The sequence below is a fragment of the Triticum aestivum genome, chromosome 6A (genome assembly GCF_018294505.1).
Source record: "Triticum aestivum cultivar Chinese Spring chromosome 6A, IWGSC CS RefSeq v2.1, whole genome shotgun sequence".
Lineage (NCBI taxonomy): Eukaryota > Viridiplantae > Streptophyta > Magnoliopsida > Poales > Poaceae > Triticum > Triticum aestivum.
The window spans coordinates 478,004,081-478,010,319 of NC_057809.1; positions in this window are offsets into that span (position 1 = coordinate 478,004,081).

A 6,239-nucleotide genomic window follows, 5' to 3' on the forward strand; every position below is an offset into this window, starting at 1 on the left:
CCCTCGCTGGAGGTACCGCGCCGGATGCGAGCCGCCGGTTTTTTTAAGAACCGTTCGGTTTTTTTAGAAACCCTAGTTCATTTTTTTAGATCGGTTCACCGGTTTTTCTCGGTTCTTCTAAATAGCGAAGGTTCGTCCGTACGTTCATTTTAACGAACGGTTTTCGCCAGTTAGTTACAGTTAATGAACGCTCGTTCGTTAGTCTATTCGTCAGTTTCTTTCATCGGATTAATCCGCGATTATTTTCGATCGCGATTTCTAATCCGATCTTAGTTGCTGTTTATCTTTTCACTTGTTATTCGGAATCAGGCGATTCAAGCGCCTAGATCTTCTCTCGAGACCCTCTTTTCGTTTAACCAACTTGCACAAGTTTTTGCTACTGTAAAATTTAACCTAGGTCCAAATTAGTAAACGGATCTTGTTTCTTTCGCCGTTTGAATTTCGTTGCTCCATTTGATTTGATTCTTTTTGCTAACTGGAGTTCTTAAGTTGAACTTTTTCGCCAACCTCTCTTATTTGAGTTTTGCTTGTGCATCTTTTCTTATTGCTTATGTATGTTATTGTTTGTTTGTGATAGAACACCCGGAGTGCGAATCATGTTACTACGAGTCCCTGGGATTCGCGGATCGTCAGCAAGGCAATTAACACATTGATCATACTCTTTCCATACCTAGTTTTTATGCATTAGTCTCTATCCTCAAACATTGAATGATTAGGATGTCTTTAACATGTGGGTTGGGAAGTAGTTGATGAGGTAGAACCTATTGTCCTGCATTCAAACCCTTGGGAGTTACTTCTACGCGTTGCTTATCTTATTTTTCTATGCTCATAGACGTGGTTTGGGTTTGAGTGAAATCCATGACAGATGTGAGATTGTTAATTAATGGTTCAACTTAAGGTGGCAACTTAAATTAACATCTGGGTGGATTGAGGAACCTGGGGAACCCAGTGTTGTCTGTTTTTGTTTGGAAATCCCGGGGTACCCGTGTGATCTTCCTATGGACCGCCGCCCAAGCTCAAAGGGAACTGGGATGATTCATGCAAGAAATTTCCGTGTGCAGCCACAAGCTATTATGGGCTCTAGCATAGTTGAGTAAGTTACGTGAAGCTCTCGAAGAGGTGGATCAGCAGGTAGTGGGTTTTGTAGGTTTGGTATGGTCTGCCCGGAGTAGAGAGTTAATGTTTCTGAAAGACTGTGTCTCTGTCATCCGTTTCTCAAACACCTTGTAGTGCGAGAAATACAACGAAGGTGATCGAGTCTTGTGGGGAAAAGTGCGTAAACCTCTGCAGAGTGTACAATCTAATCATGGTTAGTCGTGTCCCCGGTTATGGACAATTTTGAGTATCTAGTACTTGGGTTATCACATGTATCTCATCACTCTTAACTAATATTGTTGGGTTGTTAACTACCTTAATTTGGGATTGAGTTGGGGGTACCTTCTAAATATTGTTCAACCACCATGATAGTTAAATTAAAATCTATTCCTTTGTTGTAGGAAAAAATTGGCTTTTCGCAAAACTATAACCATAGAGCTTTCCACCAGCCAAATATGCATATAGATATAGCATTACTCTGTTCATGCTCTACTGTGATACATTACCAGCATATTCCATGTGCTGACCCATTTTCGGGCTGCAACGTATTATGTTGCATACTTTTTAGATGAGGAGTAAGGTTCGTTAGGTCGTTGCCGTGCAGCTCAGTTATGCCGTTGGAGTTGATGGACTCACTTTATCTTCCAAGCCTTCCGCTGTTATCATATTAGATGGCCTTAAGCCATATTATTGCAATAAGTTCTCTTTGGAGACATCAATGTAATAAGTGTGTGATTGCTACTCTGCTATAAATCCTCGAGTACTGTGTGTGTCAGCATTACCGATCCAGGGATGACACTGAAGCACAGAGACTTGACCTTTGAGGTCGGGTCACTACAATATCATTAGTTTTTACACATGGGATTACTCCTGCATGGGTTAATCACAACAGGTGTTTTGTAAACAATGCATATTGATGTTCCGTGCAATGCACGAGAATCTTGCTTGTAATTATATAACGCAAATCACGAGCAGGAAGTGACATTTTTTTACACAACCACGTTAACATGGCCACGTAAATCACTAGCTAAAGGAAATACCATTATACTTATATCCCGATGCAAAAGGTTGAGTACATGTCCGAAGAGTAGAGTCGCACACACGCACTCTGTCTCTCAGAATCTCTCTCACACACACACCAGTTACGTGACGCCCACTTAAGCAGACACGTATGTTACAATTTGTGCACCCGCGGGTACACGTGATGCTGCGCATTTATTTAAGCCGGAAGGCAAACCCAAATAGTAGCTGCATTCATTCCCCTCCCGCTGCCTCTTCTCTTGTCACTGTCGCCCGGTAGCCATGGGCCGGCTGAAGGTAACAACATATGCCATACTCCCGCCGGAGCGGCGCTTTAATATGGAAATTTTAGTGGTCATGCATGCATCTATTTGTGCTAGCACTCCTATATAAGGGTTGACCGGTCGCTTCCCGCGGACGTGCGCGGCGGTGGAAGAGGAAGGAGAAGGGAAGCGGGCTGTGGAGTAACGTTTTTACCACAATTTCTTAGGAAATTGAGTGCAATAATTGAGTAGTTTTGCAAACTACAATACTACACCTGAAACGGTTCAAAACCTATACTCCCTTGCCAGCGCGCGCTTCCCGTGTGAAACGGTCAGCGTCGCCCTGGAGCGTCAGTGCCACATTAATACCCGGCCAGAGCAGAGGCGACCTCTCACTGGCGCCGGCTTTGAAGTGGTGCGACGGTCGAGAGAGCGCCGCTTCCCAGTGCACGCGATTGTTCCGCGTCGAGACTGGCCATAGGCCCTGTTTGGATCCATGGGTTAGAGTTAGTTTGAGCTAGTTGGGGCTCAAATAGCCCTAAAGTATCCAAGCATGAGGGTTTAAATTGGAGCAAGTTGCACTGAACCCACCAAAAAAAAACTATCCCACCCAAGAGGTGCTAACTGGAGACAGTTCTCATTGGGACCACTGAAAAATCACTTTTCTCTCTCCATGAAGTGCATTTATTGTCAATCTAACCCTATCACCCAAACACCTCTTTGGCTATAGTTAGTTCAGGGTTTGTCATGAGTTAGTCTAACCTCTAGCTAAGTTAGAGTATCAAACAGGATCAGTATAGGACATGCAAGTTGCTCAAAGCATACAGGCAAATTCGTGCGTGAAAGGATTTTTTTTCTTTTTGAAAACGGAACGTGAATGGAATTTTTTTAGAATGCTCTTGGCATGTCACTAACATGTGATAGTTAACCGACCTCAATATACGGCATAAACGCCAGCCCGCCGCACTTTGATAGAGACGAGGAGGGAGAAGCGATACAGGCTGCTGGATTACTAGAGATAGGTGTCCACGGAAGCCAAGAAATATGGTGATAGCGTGGGTTAGCCATGTACTAGTATGATGTAACTACACTGGGCTGCCGTGTTTCGTACTCTTCCAGTCCACTGTGGAGATGATTGGTTAATTTTATATCGCTGAATAATATTAAATATTATGAGTGCAGACCCTCCACCACGAGGTTCCTTGCTCCTTCTCGGTTGTCCGGAATCTATGTTCTTCCACTCTATTTTTTTACATGAGCTTTGTTCATCCTTTTCCCAACACGCGAGACATCTAGCATCAAGGTGCACGTGTTATGCAAGGATCGTTCCATCTATATGAAGAACACGTGGGACTGGAACTACGAGACAGACATGTACCCAGGAGTGGACGTACGAACCTGAGTAATGTAGCGCAGTAAGTGAAGTAGAAAGGCACAAATGGTATGAACATGCGTGGCATATAGGGTGTGTTTGGTTGCGTTCTCGTCTCAGCATAGTTGTTCCCTCTTCATGCATGCTCAACTCAACACCCCTCTTCATGCATGCTCTCTTCATGCATGCTTCTAGTGTATTTGTGCTAAACTAGTGTGGACTCATGCACCCTCCATACAATCTACCAAACACTCAAAAGTAGGTCGAGAAGGGAACTCTTGGGCGGCATTTGTCTCTTACTACGTACTACCACTAAATGTTGTACGTGCAATGCATGGTGATGTTATGGAGTACGTGCCTAAGTACTCTATCACTACTATATTAGTTGGAGGCACATATTAACTTTTATTTTGTTTACGTGTATGCCACGAGACCTTCCAACTAGACGTGTCTTTCTCTCCATGTTGCACTTTGTATCATTCATACCACTAAGTACTACTACGTGTGGTCTCCGACCCAGAAGTGGAAGAAGTGGAGACGCTCTACCATGCTATTTTTTTACGCTGGGCTCTACCTCGCTGTTCATGTCCCACTCCTTTCACTGACGTGTGGGACATCCAGCACGTGCCGTGTTTGGCACCCTTCGTCATAAGAGTTGAAACGCTGGCATTCATCAGAAATAAAAAAATAATTATAAATCGGCAGTGATACTATTTTTTTGCGAACCAATCAGCAGTGATACTATACCGCGCAGTTTCCTTGCTCCTCGATATTGGAAAGAATACTTCTGTTCGCCAACATGTGGGACGTCGACCAGCCTGGTCCACTTGCCATGCACGCCGAACTCCAAGGGAGACTCACCCAGGTCGTCGCACCGCAGTAACAATGACTAATGAGCCGTCAAATCACAGGCCCACTTCCCACTTTGAAGTTGCTCGGACGAAGGAACCATCATGACTTCGTTGAATTCCGCTTCTTGAAGAAAACTACTGTACCAGCAGTACTGCTAGCTACAGTAGTTACTCCAACAGAGGCCTCCTTTCGTTCATAGGATAGGAATATGAAAATCATAGGAGGTGAGATGACATGCATCTCAATTCCTATAGAGAAAGAGATGCCATTTGATGCCTAGGATAGGAATTTTTCCATTTAGTCTAGGCTAATGTACTGGTAATTTGCTCTAAAAACTACAGTAGTAACTAGTAGTATTGGTACATGCTCATACTCAGACACAAACACACACACTAACTACTACTACTACTACTACTACTACTACTACTACTACTACTACTACTACTACTACTACTACTACTACTACTTCTCACATGCTGGCCAGACGCCGTCATTCTCCTTCCCGGCTTTGTCGGCGACACCCCACCGTGCTTGGATCTCCACCGACCTCTCCGCAGCAGCGCGTGCTTCCTTTTCTTTCTTGCGGCGGCGGGCCTCTCTTTTTCTTGAGTGCTTTTTGACTTTTCCGCTCCCTCTGTGCTGCTTTGGCCGCCTCTTGCTCTACCGCCCATTCGGCCTTGGCATCTTCAAATTCCTCCCACATAGTTGTGAGGTCGCGAGCGGCGATGAACTCGGCACGGCGAGATGCCATCGCTTCCCTACCATTTTGTGTGCGATCGTGGGCGGCGAGGAACTCGGCGCGGCGGGATGCCATCGCTGCCTTACCGGTTAGTGTGCGGCGCGGTGGCATGAACGACACTTGGTGAGAGCTCTGGGGTGGAGTGGCCGGACAACCGTATAGTGCATTGGTTTGTCAAGAGCTAAAGGACAGAAGACGAAGCAAATTTGGATCCCCCTTCAATCCTGGTCATTTATTATCGAGTAAAATGCATTGGCGGTCATCGAACTTGTCTTGATAGCTCACTTTGATAACTGTATACGAGATATGGTGATTATACGGTCACTGGCTCATCGTATAGCTCCATATTTTTCTGGTTGACCTGTCAAACAGTCCGCATGCGCCTCAGCAACTTGTGTTCTTTATCTATCTACGCGGGCCTACCTGTCAATGGATAAAGAAATACTGTAAAAACCTAAATTATGCGTATGTGGGGAATCAAACCACGGACTCGTCGCTGCAACGCACCCTCGTCAGCCAAATGAAAATGAAATACTTCGTGTCAGACACTCACGCTCATGCTGTTAAAGCATGCTAATGCATGCACGTCGCCCTCTAAATCAAAGTCCTGCTCATGGCGCAACGCAAACGACGAGCCCATCACCTGCGCGCCCCGGCGGTGCCTGACATTACTGTTTAGACGTTTGATGGAGGCCTACGCGAACGCCGAGCATGTATTCACCTGGCTCAACACCAACGGTCATACTCGGACCGCCTTACTCATGTATATCGTCCATCACAATGACAATCTATAAAACAGCCTAAGCTAGAGAGGGTACTATGGTAGTATGGTATGGAGTATGTACTATCATGAGCGACCGATCCTAGTGCCACTGCACACTGAAACCCCCTTCCATCT